General features: G+C 34.2%; 1 protein-coding gene across 3 annotated transcripts in view; it reads left to right on the top strand.

Moving 5' to 3' along the window:
- The first annotated feature begins 883 nt into the window (after positions 1-883).
- Positions 884-18,456, top strand: part of LOC115241722 — a 105,520-nt gene continuing 87,947 nt past the window's right edge. For 2 of the 3 annotated variants that reach the window (XM_029817634.1, XM_029817633.1), the window contains exon 1: positions 884-1,207. The gene's annotated coding sequence lies outside the window, so the exon portion shown is untranslated. Of the gene's footprint in view, positions 1,208-16,862; positions 18,209-18,456 lie in introns of those variants that run through there. The other variant, XM_029817632.1, reaches the window with a different exon arrangement.

Here is an 18,456-nt window from a genome sequence, read left to right as displayed (position 1 = left end):
AACATATTGCTCTACAAACTTTACTAGAAGAGAATAAATAAATATATCAAATTTATGATTGTCTATACCAATTGTTACACATTGATGTTTCCAATTTATCTCGCAGCGCGGATTACTTGACTGCATGGGAACAATAAAGTATTTACTGTATACATATAGCTACGGGTTTGTCAGTTCTTGCTTTTCTCTTGTCAGGAAGATTGTTACAATTACTTTAATTAATTTAATTTAATTTAATTTAATTTAACATAAATAATCTTAACTTTCGTCTGTATACAAAATTTTTTTATCTCTGTGTGCACATCTCTCGTGTGTATTCAGTTTTTAATATTTTTCTTAAAATAACTTCCAAAATTCCTTAAATTCAACTCCTGAGATGTATCTTGTTATACTAGGTTTTTAATAGCAACATACTCTTTTTATTTCAATTTATTCCAATATCAATTTTTCTCGATATATTATTAGCTAATTATCTATCTTGACGTGTTTTTTATCACATATTTTTTCATTATATATGTATACATACATACACACATACATGTGTATGTATATTTTATATACGCTATATTATTATTTTAACTATATCTTTTTTAGTATCTTTAGCGAATATATAGCACCGCGTGACGTATCTTATTATAAAAACGTTTCCATTTCTTTTTTTTTTGCGAAAAAGGATTTTTCCAGACAAACGCGAAAATTCCCCCTCCCTCCCCCCGCCCCCCTTCCCACCCTCTCACCCCTTTTCCCACCATCGACGACCGCGTGACGGCGTCTCGCTCGCGCCGACTGCGCGTGCTGTTGACCGGTCGTCATGGCAACCTAGCGACGAGTCTACAGTGGCCCAAGGTGGATGGACTGCGGGCTGGCGCGCCTGAACAGACAGAGGAGAAGTCAGTGCACGCGCGGACGCGGAACCGGACGTGCATGTTCGTATACGTTTGACACACGGTACGTTTCTATCTCTCTCTCTCTCTCTCTCTCTCTCTCTTTCCTTCTCTCTTTTTCCCTACGCAATTCTCTACCCTCTTTTTCTCTCTCTCTCTCTCTCTCTTTCGATCGCGTCGCGATTCACCCTCCGCGCTCGGGGACGTACGTGTTCATGGTGTTTGTGGTCTTGCATCCAGCCCATCTCCAGACTACCGGAAGGGTGGCCGTAGTCAGCCGCTGACAGTGACACTATGGAGTGATTCGATCGACATCGTAGCAGGTGAGGTTACGGTTAAAAAAATAGGGGCTGAAGCGCGATATCAATAAATTGATCAACGTCCGCGAGAAGTTAGTCGGGAAGATTCGGGAATTTTCCCTCAATTTGAATAATATCGATGCGTTTATTTGTATTTGATTGATTGATGTGACGTGCGAGCCTCGCTGGCATACCAATATACGTAATGACGTTAATAGGGATAATATAATGTGATTCAACGGGTATGTTGATTTTGGTGAAATATAACTTATCTAGCTTTTTGCGGATGATGATGAATTTCGAGTTAATGACTTTGCTCTTGGAAAAGAATGGAAAAGAAGGACGTACGTCTTCTAATTCAAGTTTTAAGAACTAATTGATTGTCAAATCGGAGCGCATTGACAGATGATCGTCGCAGGTGACAGTCGAAATTGCAGGTTAATCTAAGTGTTCGAATAATTTTACATGCATTGTTCTTTGTAATAAATGTGAATATGTATACATTAAAACAATTATGTAACAATAATTTTGAATACTAAAATAATTTTGACATATAACAGTGTACTGTAGGTCCGTACTGCTAAGAAAATGAAATTTAAGAAATTTTTTAACAAGAATATTATTTTAAAATAAGAGAAAGTGGACAAGAGGCGTATCATAAAAATTACCTGCAAAAAAGCAGGTAATTTATATATAATTTAAAATGCTATTTTAAATTACATAGCCTCCATAGAGCTTAAGCAAACAGTTTGCATAATTTACACATGAATGTTTTTACATGCAAATGAAAAAGAGTACTTCGAGAAGTATTCTTCGCTGCCGCCAAGTAGATATAGTCAAATAAAGATCAGACATGCTCCATACTCGCGTATAAATCGCATTGCTTCGCGGAATTTTAAGTTGTTGTGCGTCGCAAGCTTTTCGTCTCTCTATTATTTTCATAAATATTCATATCTTATCGAAAAATTCTACATATTACGAACATTGCCGCTTGCAATGTTAAACGCCCGTAGAATTGGTTTAATAACGATTGATGAGCGAGCTCACGCGCCTCGTCCGAATGATGACTACGCATGTAGTATATAATGTTTCGTAAATTCCCACACACATAAAACGCTATATACACAGTTGTATATATAGAATAATATTGGATGAAAAATAAACTTTTTGATATGCGCGTTTGTTGCTGGCAACGGCACGTTAAATAGCGCGAATTCATTGTCGATAAAATAATCCAATTATTTATATAGTCAATATATTACAAGGAGTTCATGAATAAATTTATGTCGATTGTTAAAAATTTTTAAATGAGATATTACGTTTAAGCGAAATGATTTTCATGTGTATAACTCGATATCATTTCGTTATCATATCGTTAATATTTCGTCAATATCATATCATTTTTGATAAACTGTAAAATAAATTCGATAAAAAGAAAGCATGGAAAGAGATAAGAAGAAAATATTTTGATAAAAAGATAATATAAAAAATATTACAAAAAATATACATCTATTTTTTATTATACAAAATATATGATAATATATATACTGTATTTTTTTTTATTTCACAACGTTTGACGAATGAAACTGTAACGTTTCGTTAGAAATGTGATGACGTAAAGGAATACCGCGTGCACACATGCACACATACAATTTTATACGTGTAAAAATAGAGTTACTTGCTCAAGTAATATAGTAGTGCCTCAAGTTTGCCGAGTAGTAAAGCAAGTTGGTTTTTATAAAATGTATTACATGTTTAAGCCAATTTTTAAAGAATATATTCGTAGTTAATTACTCGCCAATTTAAGTATTTTTACTCCGTGTATTATATTTTTTATAAATAGGTTTTTATTTAGTCAAGAATAAAATCCAGTTATTTCTTGCGTATCAAATTAAAATTAATTTGATGGTTAATGGTTAATGAAACTTAATTAAAAATATTACTATTCAATTTTTTCCATAAAAACAATTTTTGTTCTATATTTTGTTTTAATTAATATCTTTCAATATCAAGTTATATACCTGGAATTTGTAAAAATATCTCGTAATCCAATATTATATAATATTAAAAATTATTAATATTATCTAAAAAAATTTAAATAAATTTAATGAAAAGCGAGAATGGTTCGCGCAAACAATTTGTATCATTTGATTTGGAGAAATCGATAGTGGACTGATGAGAAAGTTGCATTAGCGTTTGCAAAACTTGAGCGCGTAAAATAGTGCGAATGATGGTTTGCGATCGCGTATTCGGCGAAAGATTACTTTCGATATTGCGGTCGGGTTCGATTTCAAGCCACAGCGTGGGAACTTTATCCGTTCGAGCCGCTGCCGGACTTTCAATGCATAAACGAGGTGAACTATACACGTAGCTTAGGGCTTTGTAACGCGCACGCGAACGTGCTCCAAAGTCCGAGTTTGCTTCGAGTTTTATTGAAGCTAAATGACAAACACACAGGGAACAAGTGCGATCGAACTTTTGATCGATGACCTATATAAATATATAAATATATTTAATTATGAAATTTTATATTATCGATAAACTGTTTATATTTTGTACTTGGATTTTCTACATATAAATTATCATACGTTACGAGATAGAGATGTGTATTAAACGCGCAAAAAGAATCAATTAGAATTAAATTAAAATTAAATAGAAAACTAATTGCAAGTACAAAATAAAAATAAAAATTAAATAAGTTCTATTTTTAAATGAAACAAGAATTCTCAGATATATCTTTAAAATGGAGTGTGTCATTTGCGCGTGTAATGTGAAATAATAATATAGAATAGTTAATTTTCTTCATATTTTCGACTCTCTCAAAGTTTACAATTGCGCAAACTACCGCTTCCTAATATATAGGTATCTCGTTTTTCGCCAAGCTGTTACTGTCTTCCATCGCAGTAATAAAGACCGAGTAAAGTGATACCGGTATTTGCATGTTTGCACATTTGTTGCGCGATTCCACTGTATGCATTCTCTCCGCTGTATGCATTCCGTAAGTCACGGAATTACGTGTAGTCCCATATAGTCGCGCAAGGTGCTTCCGTGATATTAATTTATGATTTCGCATCGCTTGATCTTAACCCGTAAGCACGCGCGCGGGATAACTAAGAGCCCCCAGCGTTCCCATTATCTTTCGGCAACTGCGAGAGTAGGAATTTAAATAATATATTATATTGTGGAATCAGAAATAGAAATTATAATGTAAAGACAATTAGTACGAATTGAAACAAAAATAAAAAATGTTTATATATGTGAACAATTTAAATTAAATTAAAAAAATAATTTAATTTAATTAATTTAATTTAAATCTAATTTATATTAAAGAACAATGTAATTTCTTTTCAAATCAAGAATGTGTTGGCATATGTCAATATGGTTTAGCGTAATTTGATATAAAATATAAATTCCATATTTTTTCTCTCTCTGTTTCTCTTTTTTATTGAATAAATATTAATACACATATTTTGCATTTTGAAATTGAGTTTATACTTTTTCAGAGAGAGAGAGATGAAAATTTCGAAAAATTAATTTCGGATAGTGCAAAAAAATAATTCTCGAGAGAATGCTTTTAAATCTTTGTCTCGATAGTGCCACTTTTTCACCGATTACATAAACTAGGTTCGCGTTATTGATTCGTGCAGTCACTCGGCCGCCTTTCGCGGCGACTACTTTGCCTAGATTAGTGAGACAAAAGGACGATCTTCTTTCACTCGTCGACAGAGTTTAAATGGAAGGAAAGCCGGTGCGCACTCGTCTTCTTGTTTTCCTTCGAAGGTCAAAGGGAAGAAGCGCAACGGTTCCGGCTGTAGTTCTTAACACCTTTTCCCCTTGCCTCTCTCCCGTGTACTCGCTCTTTTTTCGCATCTCGTTCTTGTTTCGGTCGCGTCGACAAGAAGATGCGAAAATAACATCTCGGATAGCGTGAAAAGTGCAATTTGTCCAGAAAAACAATCGCTTTTATCGCGCCCATCCTTGATATCGCGTTAGATTTATCATTTGCTCGACGATCAAAAAACTAACTGGATAGTCTAATCGATTCGTCACGTTTTCACTCGCGGTATGCCATGAAATCGATGTTAGAATTTGTAGATCTGACTAGTTTCTTTTTATAAACACGCTAAATCAGAGATAGTATGTCACGTCCCACTGACGAGCAAATATTTAAAACACGTTGCGTTGGTCGATCTCGCGTATTCGCATCAAGAAGCTACTCTCAACAAAGTTTCGTGGGAACGATACAGCCTCTTTGTACTCGAATGTAGAACAATTGCGTTGCGATGCGAAATTGTAGATATATTTAGTTATGAGAAATATTACTTTAATGTAGGAGAATATTGTATGATGTAACTGTAAGTAATGAAGAGAGCTACTAGTACCTGCGCTAGTTTCTTGGAAGCAACGGCTAATACAGTTTTGATAAATTTTGAGGATAATTCAAGTTTCATAATAATATATCACTATAAATTGTGCAGGTGATAATTTAACGATTGCTGTATTGCAAATTGTAATTAATGTGTTACTTAATAAATTAAATTATACATATTTAAAAAAAAATTTTTTGTAATATTACATTTAAATTTTTTTAAATATAGAGCACAGAACAAATACAATGATTTTTTTTCTCTAATTTAAAATAGCAGCCGAATTTTCCTTTCGCGCAAAACTCGACGCAGTATACGCGATACCTAAACGAGATCGATATATTTGTCATTCAATGTGAGCTTGGCGATAGATACGAAAAGTATTTATCGTCAAGTTCCGCTTTCAATTGAGACTTTAATCTCCTCCCATTGCCGACGAAAGTAACAATGTCCAATCTTCAAAAAGCGATCTATCCGCTGTATCTTAATCTCAAGATGAAAAGATACCTCGTCCTTAGATGATTGGAAGCAAGCGGTTCGCGATGTTTTTCGCATTCGACTAAACGACAATAGAGCGCGTCATCCCTCGGTAAATAAACACAGCCGATAGGCATTGCTTCTCTCCGCGATCGCGTGCGTGCACCGAAACGTGTGTGTGTACGTGTGTGTGTATATGTGTGTATGCTGCACGTGATCGCGAATCGTCCTACAATCTAAGGTTTGCTCGACATATGCGTATGACGAATGGTAAGTAGATACAAGTTTATGTTAGCTTTCACGTTCTTTTTTAGTTTTACGAAAGATGAAATCATGGAAATAAAACGCGAAGATAAAACGCATCGTGTGTATATATATGTGTGTGTATATATATATGTGTATACATATTATATGTATATATATGACAAATTATATAAAATTAAATTAGTACACATTAATACATGTATGATTAGTTGAATTACTTATATTGTACAAGAAAGATATCGCTCTTTAAATACGTAAAGGACGCAAAAATCTTGATTCGAAATGATTCGTATGAAACGAGGTACTCGTGTAAAAATTCAATTTTTTTTTTTTCGTCCAAGTATGGCGATTGTTTTCGTATATTTATATCGACCGGAAATGCGTACCCGTAATTCGAAAGAAATATAACCGCAAATATTCTCTAACGGATTGTGTAACGAATTTGAGAGTATATCCGGGCCGACGATTCGACGTGAGCTTCTAGCGTATTATTTGCTGGGAGGCGGTAGAAAAGCTTTAAGCCCGATCTGGCGCCGAGCCAATTTTCCGCCGATGGTAACCCGTACACGTTTCGCGGGAAAAAGAGGAAACGGAGGTCGTGAATAACCCCATTGATGTGTAATCAGTACGTGAAAATGTCCTACGGCGCTTTAATAAACCAATACGCGAGTTGGTTAGATCGGGAAAAATTCGTTTCGGCCACTCTGATTCAGAGGCTTGATTTCAAGCTTTTAGCTAGCTGATAATATTATTCTGCGCGAATTCGCCATGAAAGCGTTTCAAGCGAATGGAAATGGATTACGATAATCACGGACGTTTTTTTTTTCGCGATCGGGATAAAAATTTGTATTTCCAGAATGTGCAAGTTGAAAGTACCCCGTCCGGATATAACGGCAATGAAATTCGAGGTAAACAGAGAGGCAATGAAATTCGAGGCAAATAGCAAACCAGTTAACGAATGATTGTTGATTTACGCGAAAGATCAGCTATATCGAACAAAGAGATCAATCAGATCGGCCATCGAATCTGTTGATTTTTGAAAAAAAATTTCCTTGTGATATGTGAAAATTTTATTTAAAATTCACTAATATTATTATTAATATAATATTGCATTATCCTGTATTTGTTGTTAGTATAAACTATTAATTTATTTTTTAATTACTCCTAATATCTTCAAATATTATATGGAATTAGTAAAAATTATTGTCGAGCGATCTGCAGATTGCTCTTTTTACTTGCATAATTTTATTATTCCTCATTAGTGATGCTAATCAGTTTTAACTTACATATAAAGAAAGAGAAAAACGTTTATGGAATTACCTGTCCTTATCTTCTGCGACGAATCGTGATCCTGACTTGCCTTTTCCAACAATTAGTCGTCAGTATTGCAGAGGTTTCATAAGAATCCTCTTAAGACAAGGGGGATTTCGCGACACGTAACCACGAAGGGTTGGCTTAAGCTCGAGAAACATAATTAAAGTGCCTTCAAGTTTTCCATTTCGCGTTAATTCCAGCTTTTATCAGCCGCTTTCCCACCCTTGCTCGCCAAAATACGTTTTAAATATCTCGGAAGAAGTTTTCCCGTTAGTCGTGCATATAATAACTTCGTCGTTGATGAGCACGAGAATGTCGCGAAGATTTTTGCAAATTACTTATAGCGGGAATTTATTTCTCAAGTTAATTTATTTATCCTTATTATTGTGATACTTTTGCGGTTGTTTGTCGTCTATGAAGGAATTATTCAAATATTTATTCACGCATTAGTATTATTCTTTACGATAATTAGTATCAAAATGTGTGACACATTTCGGACAAAATATCGTTAAATATTTTTATAAAGATTGCTTTTTATAAAAATTCGAAGATTTATTATAAAATGATTCTATGCATGATTTTTCATTTATTCTAATTTTATGATGCACGTATTGCTATTTATGTTTCAAGTGATCAGATTTAAATCATAAGTCTGTCGGTTTGAGCCGAGCTAATCCAAATGGTAATTTTATAGTACAATCTAGCGGAACGGTAATTTGAATAGTAATTTTGTTGTCTAGAATATACTATCGAGTAGAACACTAATTTGAAGTATGCGTGTGCGTTGAGTGAAATTACAATTCGACACGCTCGTCTGCGCAGATGTTGCGCAAATGACAACATGTATAAACTAAACTTGGCATTTATAATGCGTTGGAAGTAAAATGATCTACATTAGTTAAATTGACATTAAGAATTATTAGTGGACGGTATCTATCACTCGATTCGCGACATCGCAAAGCAGTCGTTTTTTTTTCAATTATCTGTATTAAAAAATTACAGAACTTTTATGTTTAATTAACTTAATTTATCTATAAATTTTATTATAGAATTGAAAATGCTTAATGTTTTTAGGAATGATTTGAGTGAAATAACATTTTACTTTAAAAACTTTTGTTTTATCATTATTTAATTATTGTTATTTAATTGACTTATGCTTTAATTCTTTTATCTGAATCCACCAAATTATTTACATTTTAATTTAACTTTTACAATAAAAATAATTAATACAATTTTCAAAGCAAAATTTTTCGATGTACTTAAACGCAATTAATTTCATCGACAAATAGCGTTCGAAGAAAGTTGCATTTCTTAATCTAACTCCCGATTCTTGTATCTACGATCGCACTGCACGTTAGCTCAAGAGGCTAAAGAATCTTGGAGATTCCCTTTCCAAAGGCCATAGATATTCTGGGTAAAAGGTGCAGAGATAAAAAGGGGATTAAGACGCGGCGGGTTGTAGCTCGAGCCATCCTCTCATTCTACTTCCCATCCTCTCTCTATCTTTCTTTCTTGTCCCCTCCTCATTCTTCCGTGTAATTGTAAACTTACACTCGCGCACACCATAAATTTCTCGCGTCTTGGCTTACTTTTAAAATTTAGTATTCACGCGAACCGCCTATTCCCCGAGCTGCTACCCTCTGCTCATTGTGTGCACAGGAAGAAAAGTCTAAAAAAGTTGGAGCAATTCCGCGCCGCCGTCGCCGCCGCCTCGCGACTACCTGATGTATTGATAAGAAAAAAACACGCTCCACATCCGGTCTATTGTCTTGCGCATCCTTTTATCGCGTCGTACCACTTTTAATATCATTCACCGTTTCTACCGTTTTATGCGAAAACAACTTCTCAGTTATTTGCAATGCCATCTCTGCCACATGATTTCTTTATTATCTCTTTTTATCCCGCGTTATCAAAATGTTATTTATTATAATTTAATCATTGTTTGAACTTATATTATATTTACTTATATCATCTTTTAGTATTTGTTTTTTCCTTTATCTCTCTCTATTTATTTCGCTTTTTATTATTACTGATTCTGTGAGTACACACATTATTGTTTCCTGTTTACACTATTGTTTAATGTTTATTGTTTGCTGTTGCATTATTGAAAATACTTGTATTGAGTTGTGTATATAAATTCAACTGCAATGAAAAATTCTCTAAAGTAAGAAGAAACTATGTTTCTCAATATACGATTTTTTTAAGTCGGATATATTTTTATGTGATCTTTTACATAATATTGAATTTGCAAATTTATAATTTAAGCTCTTTTATTTGATTCTTGTCTTTTAAACGCATGCTATATTTAGCAAAACTATATTTAGCAAACTTTGCTTTATCTATAAAATAATAATAACAATAAAGGATATATAAAAATATTAGTATTAAATAATATTAGAAAAATAGAAAAATGTGATATATAAACAGAGATAGAAAAATCTCTGATATGTGTTTACGAAATCTAAGAGAGAAGATATAGATGGCACGTGCTTAAAAATAATTTGATCTCGTGGTGTTGTATTACGAGGATTTGAATAAATAATCAAAACTTCGAAGAAAGCTCTAGGGGGACGTTTTTTTTTTTTATATAAGTTGAAAATCCAACTCCTCACAGCGAAGGGATCCGTGAAACACGTTACTTTCACTTTTCGCCTTCTTTTCGCACTTTCCTCTTTCACATACCATATGTAGGAGAGAAGATTACCGCCGCAAACATAATTTTCCCCTCTATCTTATTCCTCTTTCTTACTCCTCTCTCGCTACTTTTCTTTCGCTTTCACAGATCTTGCTTTTTGGAGAACTCGGTCTGTCTCATTTTCCGGCAAGGCCAATCCGATGAAACGAGTCACTCTCCCTCAGTATAGAAACCCTCGCGCGTTTTCTATTCGCCAAGAAAATGAGATCATGCTGAATGACGACGAGGGTGGCATAATTTTCGAGAATCCGCTTGTCCTTGTATAGGTCCCTTCCAGAATAGAATAATATGTTTTCCTTTAACGATAAATTCATGCAAACTCGCGAACCATTTTTGCATCTCGCTAGTCATCTATTCGCAAAAATTTTGTTACTGCTTATACGATTTAATTTTTTTTTTTTCGCGGCTGTAGAATATGATATTCTCGAAGATTTATATATTTTGATTATTCTGGATAATGATAAAATATGATTTAGTGTATTTTAATTATAAAGTGTACATAATTCACCTGTAAAAATAATTTTTTATGCGCGCAGATATATCTGCAGTTTTATGTAAACAATAATAAAATTTTTATGACATATTTTTATATCATTTAATTTTCAAGGATATATAAATTTTACAAAGCGTATATTTTACGTGTTATAAATTTTTATTACTGAATTATTTCATGCTTTAATTTTTCCACAGTGGTTTATAGCTGGAAATTCTATTAGAGTTTTAATACGTTTCTACAGGATATTATTACAAATAACTTTTGAATGCAATGGCATACTTTATTTGCTTCGTCAAACGATTTTTTTTAATTTGAGACGTGACGTAAATACAAGACAACGATAAATGCGAGGACTATGGCAGCATTATACCGCCGCGTGATGCAGCGCATAAATAAAGATTTATTCATAAATAAGAACGCGATGTAGTTTGCCGTGAGCAAACTTTGTTCGCGAGACATAATATAAAGTTTGCCGGTAAGCTTCGGCCGCCTATTTACGACAAGCTCCACCGTCGCTTTTTGATATCGGCGATGCCAAAAGAACCGGGCGGAATCGCCCATGGAATAAATGTAAAGCGCGACTTTAAACTTGCAACCGCAACGTGGATGGACGTACGAAATGTCATCCTCCCCCTATCGAGCTACAGCCCGGGTTGCCTGCCTACATAGATTTTTCCCGACTATGGAGAATTTCCCCAGAGGACGAGCGCGTAAATATCGAAAGTATGAAAAATGTACCGGACGATAGAAAAAAAAAAGTTTATGCTATAAATAAAGATTTGCTTATCTCGTAAATAACACGGACGATCGCGGCGATACAAGGACTTCAAACTTACAGTATAAAGAGTTTGGGGGTACCTTAAATGTCTTACCAGCAACAGGCCATATTTTTCGATACGAGATGCCTCCTCGTGTGCCACATCGCAAGTTTGCGTCGAATTCTCGTCGAATATAAATGGGGGGTATTTTAGAATTTCTCTTTATTTCAGTGAAAAGTCATAATATATAACCAATATTGGATTTTCTCTATAAAACAAGACAATGTCGTGAATAATAAAGACATAAGTTGATTAATTCATCGCAATTGGAATTCTTCTTGTTTTTATTTTATAGTTGTAAAATAAAGATAAATATTTTGCGAATATAAAATTATACAAATATCACACGTTTATTTCACAAAATCTTTTGATAACCAACGAAATTTATACACGCTGTCTATAAATAAATATGAATATATCTATAATATATCTCTATCCACAACACGGATGGTAACAGATTGTTTCGTGCGACGTTAGTGTACACCCGATGCTGACTCGAAAGGCTCATCGTAAATTCTGTTTGAATAAATGGAAAGCCCCATTTAGAATTTCGACGAGCTCAGATGGGCCAATAGAACGTTACTTCCGGATGGAACTTTCCAACTACACCCGCCGCCACTCCGTACTTCCTGCAACGCGGCGGCAAATTCTCTCTCTACAGAGAAAATACCACCTCGAGAAGATACCCCCTCGACGGTGGTGGCAAAGGGGATGATCTAACCTAACTTAGCTACCGTGCGGCTGTATCATAGCAATAAACATTCCCCCGCAGCGCGCGAGGGTGCGAGGGTGCGAAGAAACGCGAGAAAACGCAATTGCTCCTTCAGCACTCCTCCTTTATTTCGGTACTCTTTTCCTCTCCTTTCGCGAACGGTAGTTGACCCACCGTCGAGCTTTTTCACGAGTAACTCTTCCTTATCATATAACTAAAATTATCACCGTCGAGACGAAGTTTTTACGGGAATTATCTTACGTGGATTCCTCTTGTCTTATGTTCCTCGTAGATAACGTTCGTTCATAACTCTGATTAAAATACATATGTTAGTAAAAAATATAATACTATTATTATATTAATAATAATAATAATGATACCCCACTAATTAAATTAATTGTAGAATATTTTAGTTATATAATATGACATTTGAGAAATAATATTAGATAAAAAAATATAATGGTACCTGACGTTGAATTTGACGTATGCGATAGCTCTGTAAATAAAGAATTTGAATAGTTAATATCATCGAATGATGCGCGAATTATTTGATTAGAAGTATGTGATTGAAACGCGCTATCATCAGTGTTAATAGATAGATGCTGGAAAACTACACTCGTGCGCAGAATCTGATAATTATTCACCTTTTAGTAGAGAGCAAAAACTGATATAAGGAGAGATAAGGAGTTTCTGAATGCAACGAAGTTGGTAACATCGCGCAGTTGCAGGTACTTTAGTGCTTCCGTTTTTGTACCAGCCGGATGCGCCGGATATGTTTGCGAAGTTCGAAGTACGGAAAAAGCCTTTCTAGCGTACGCTACGGAGAAACGTTCTAGGACTGCTCCTTTTTGGTTTCCCGAATGTCATCTTCCGCAGCCAATCGACTTAAGCTGCGCCCACACCAATAACTTAGCACTTCGCATTTCCATCTTAAATAGGATTTCCGGTAATGAGACGAAAACAAGCAGGGCTTTGATATCGTGGCAGCCAGTTGCGGTTCTCTATTGGCAGAGAATCTATCATCAAACGTCTTTTATGCTCAAATTATATTTTAAGCAGAATAATTATAATTTAAAAAAGATATTCGATACGCGAAAAAATATTTTGCGTACATTTTCCTTGCTTTGAAATTAACAAAACAAAAATTATTTGATTCATCGATAAAAATCACGTTCTAGCAAAATTTCGGTATGCTATAAATTTATCGTTTATTTATTATTTATAATTTATTTATTAATATAATTTAGCGAGTAAAATGACTAATATTTTTGAATGCTATAAAAGTATGGGGAAATGTATATATTTTATAAAAATTGTGAATATAAAGATTGTATGGTGCGACTCTATTTCTCGATATCAAAGCACTCGCAGGAAGTGTGGTATATCGATTTCAATGCCCGATTCGTATGTTTATAATCTTTGGCGCGATTCCTCGCAAACTGCGTAAAAGCGATTTGCCCGCGAAAGAATCTCGGTTCGGTATAACTTTCACGTTTATGAAGTTGAAGATACAGAAAGTTTTCCTCGCGAGAAGAAGCGCGCGATCCTGGAACTTCGTGGGGGAGCTTTTGTCTTCTGACAAAGTACTTTCGATGGCAATTCGGATTTTCATATCCTTCGTACATAACATATTTTTATACGCGAAGTGAGAACATCGGGCTCAATACCCCGCGGGCGATTTGTAGCGGAAAACAATTGGAACGATTCAGTAGACAAAGAAAGCTACATTAAAGTATGAGTTTTCCGAAAACACTTAAGCATGGAAGGATCAATATTACTTTTTATTTCTTGTTTTTTTTTTACCATTTGTCTAATATTACATGATATATAAAATATTAATATAGATGTATCCTTTATTATATATTATTATAAACATTATAATTTTTCTATTTCTCTTTTCTTTTTCGCGATTGTTTATTTTATTGTTTTTGTATTTTCTATTTATGCCTAACCGATCACGAGAGGTACTATATAAATTATGTTACAAAGAATAAGAACAAGAATTCAAATAATATACAACAAAAAATAAAAATATGAATTTAAAAAAAAAACGTGAGAATATTTTTTTCAATGCTGTAAGTATAATATATATTTTTACTTTGTTCTACGTAAAAGCGTAGAATTATCATTCTATCTTCATATAAAATATTTCGATTCCATCTCAAAAAGTACCAATAAAGGAAGTTTTCGCAAAGCAAAGAATTGAGAACTCTTGTCTTTCGACGATCTACATCGATGTACGAATTTTCCTATGGAGTGAATTTTCACATTTCAAAGAAAATACGTTAGAACAATTCAATATTCTCCAAGCTGGAGAACATGACTGTAAGAGCTTTCAATATATACATTTCAACGCTCGAATTCTTTTCCAAATATTCTTTTATATCGATCGCGCATATATATGTCATATCAATTCCCAACAATCTCAAATAAAATAAAATCAATTAATCAATTAAAGAATATTATTTACGAAATTTATTTATCAAGGGGTCAACTTCTGAGAGAATTATAGTGAACAGACTCGGGGCATTGGTTTGATTTTAATTTAAAAATATGAGATATTATATAAAAAAATGCCATTACATGTAATAATTAATGTTTATTGTTAGTATTGAAGTACATAATTTTGTTCAACTGTTTCATTCAGTATTCCTTGCCTAAAGACTAAAGGATGAGATACAATCTTGAATCCTTCAAATCTCATGCTTGAGATTGTATCAAGTTTACACGTTACGTTTGCTTGGAATGAGAGAAAATAATCATGGAATTTATAATTTATATCATAACTCTTATATATCTGTTGTATACATATTTGTTATTCTATCAAAGACAATTTCTGTTTTCTTCAAAATTCCACAAAGGTTTATTCACTCGATTAAAATCGTGCGTACGAATTTAAATGATTTTAAATGCAATTTTATATTACACTTTCGAAATTTTACTTTTATATATTCGCCGCGAAAGACGCATCGATGATTTCCGGATCATCTCGAAAAAATCGTCAGCGAAATATTTTATTTTCAATATATATATTTAATATTTCTGTTACGCGTGTTATGCTTCGTTGATCAATAATTAATCACTAGTAACTATCATATTAGGGGAAGAGAAAATATCCGATATTTTATCTAACATCGTTCATGTTTTTCGCAGCTGAAGAAAAAACCTAGAAACATTCCTGGAACACGTCCATACGTCTATTCCTGGAATTAGCTCGACGCGCGCGAGAGAGTACGCAATATAAACATACATTCCTTATTCGAAAACTACGCGTATCGTAAAATGTAATGTACTCGAAAGGAAACACAGGAGAGCTCGTCATAGACGATTCTTAATAGAAAGAAAAAGGAGGGAGGATGCGACGCCCACTATAATAAAATCGTGCGTCTGTCGTGCTAGATCAGTCTATCAAACGCGCGCTCATCATACAGTTCGTTCGTCTATGATCTATGTACATAGAAAACTCCTAGTTTATTAATATATTAATTTTTCGATCGACGGGGAGGATATTGATATTGGTCTACCTAATCTATTTAATCGCGTTTGATTAATCGCGTGTGTTGTATTGTCACCGAATATTGATAAGAAATTCGGTAAGCGCTTGTGAGGGATTTGCATATTTAACGAATGACGTGTGAATTTCTCTAGAATTTTTCGCGCGTGTTTTTTCGCTAATCGTATAATATAATATCAACCGTCGTGAAGATAGACGAGAGCGATGGAAGAGTGTAAAGGAAAATTCTATTATTAAAATGGAATATCGGACACACACATATTTGTTTCAGTTACGTCGCAATTATTGGAATTTTGAATTAATAGAATTATTATAGATAGGTAATCAGACGATGTAGACGCGACGTATTTGCGCGCACGTGATTGGCTGGACGCTTCGGTGGAACGTTAGCCGTAAAAGACTTTGAAGTACGTCGCGTTTCTAGTTAGTCGTAAAAAGGCAAGCGTCGCGAGTAGTCGAATTTCGATGGTGCGTAAAATATCGGATACGATCGTCGTTATTACGTGGATATTACGTCTTTCGGGAATGATAGCGATCTGTAGTTAATCGACGCGTGAATCGCGATCGAGATTCCGTGACGGACGCTTTAATGAATCGCGTGTGCTCCCCTTTAATACAATCGCGCGTCTTCGCTACCATCTTCGCTAGTCGTTGGAACGGTCGCCATGACACTTTCGACACGAATTTCGAGAATGCTGAGGAAAATATCGGGCGATTATCGTGATTATATGGTGAGTAGATATCTCGCGAATGAGATGTGATCGATATTTAATCGTGATACGTGAATCGAGAGGGCTTTATCTTTTTTCGACAAACCTCTTGGCCACTGAATCATTTGTGCGTATGAAATAATATATCGAACGGCAAAAGAAAATTATGGAATAATTTTTCCATCGATTTTCTCACGCATTTGAGCATAAATATTTGCTATTCCATCGATCTTATTTACTTTAAAATTTCACGAAGAAAATTCGCGTTTACACACACAAACACACATATACGATAAATCCATAAATATTTGCTATTCCATCGATCTTATTTACTTTAAAATTTCACGAAGAAAATTCGCGTTTACACACACATACATACACGATAAATTGCCAAAACGCATTTATGATCGCGCGCCCAAATTTACATTTAATATTATACTTTCGAAGCGTATTTACTTTCACACACGCGTTTGTATTCACGTATCCAATTTCGATTCGAGAAATACTCCGATAATTTTCGGATCATCGTGGAAAAAATCGCCAGTAATATTTTATTTTCGACCATGTATTTAATATTTATGGACGCCATTTATTACTCTTCGTCGATCGCGATAAATAGTTATATATTATATATTAATAGTCTAATAATAATTATTATTATATTAGGGGAGAGGAATGTTATATGTACAACACCTGATATTTTTTTCATTATAATACGTCACTCGCTTACAATAGTTGAGAAAAAAAACAAACATTTTATGTAGAATTAACTCGACGAGGATACACAGTATATAAACATTTTTTATTCGAAAAACACGCGTATCTCGCGAAGCAATGGAAAGAAACACGGGAAGGCTCGTCGGACGATTCCCGGAATTGATGGGTGGGGGAAAGGAACACGTGCCTCCGTTCGTCGCGAGCGACCGTCACGTAGTTGAGTTTCGAACACGCAAAGTATCGGGCGATCGTTGTAATTTCGTCGGAAGATTAAGTCTCTCGCGAACGATAAGGTCGATATTTACTTATTGTTAACGCGAATGTCACGAATGGGAACCACTGATGACGCATTTACGTTGGTCGTCGGATATCAAATGCGAACGCGTAAAACGCGAATTTTAGGAACGCCGAGAAAAAGTTTCGAGCGAAAATATAATATGTACATCGCGAATGTACACCGTGTTTCAACGCACGTGCCGCGATAATGAATAATTCGATGATACAATGTGCTGTGATATGATAACGAGTGGAATATAATATAACTGAAATACAAAAATAAATCATGCTTATAATGGATCGAATGTCGTGCTGAATAAATGTATCGGGCGATTATTGTGGTTACGCGAATGCAAGTGCTGCGAATGTGTAATCGACATTCGATCGAAATTACATTCGGTAAAATGAATGTCGGGAAAAAAGTCTAAGTATCGCGAGTGTACAGTTTTTTTTTTTTATAATGATTAATATCTGAGTAAATATATATCGGGAGTGTCGGGAGAAGTATTGTACTATCGTCGAATTTTAAGTATCGCGATTACCGTAGTTATTGTCAGTAATTGATTACTTCAATTACTTGTGCGATGGATAATCGATCATTGATAATCGAAGCTTGGGACAGGAATGGATCAGACAACGAGAAGAAAACAGAGAGACAACGTCTGGTGAGTCTATAATTATGATGATAATTATATCTCACATTTTCATTTAATCCATATGTAAATGGATACGATTATACATAATATAATATAAAAATATCATTCCTTTATGAATATGTTGCTGCAAAATACGTATTAATAGAATAATTATTCAAATATCCGTTAAAAATGAGATGTATTTTTCGTACATATTTTTTACGTTACATTATTTACATGGTAATTATTAACATAAGGATTATTACCTTATACCGACG

The sequence above is a fragment of the Formica exsecta genome, unplaced genomic scaffold (genome assembly GCF_003651465.1).
Source record: "Formica exsecta isolate Colony F162 unplaced genomic scaffold, ASM365146v1 scaffold51, whole genome shotgun sequence".
In the NCBI taxonomy this organism is placed as follows: domain Eukaryota; kingdom Metazoa; phylum Arthropoda; class Insecta; order Hymenoptera; family Formicidae; genus Formica; species Formica exsecta.
This window is presented reverse-complemented; position numbering and strand designations above follow the sequence as displayed.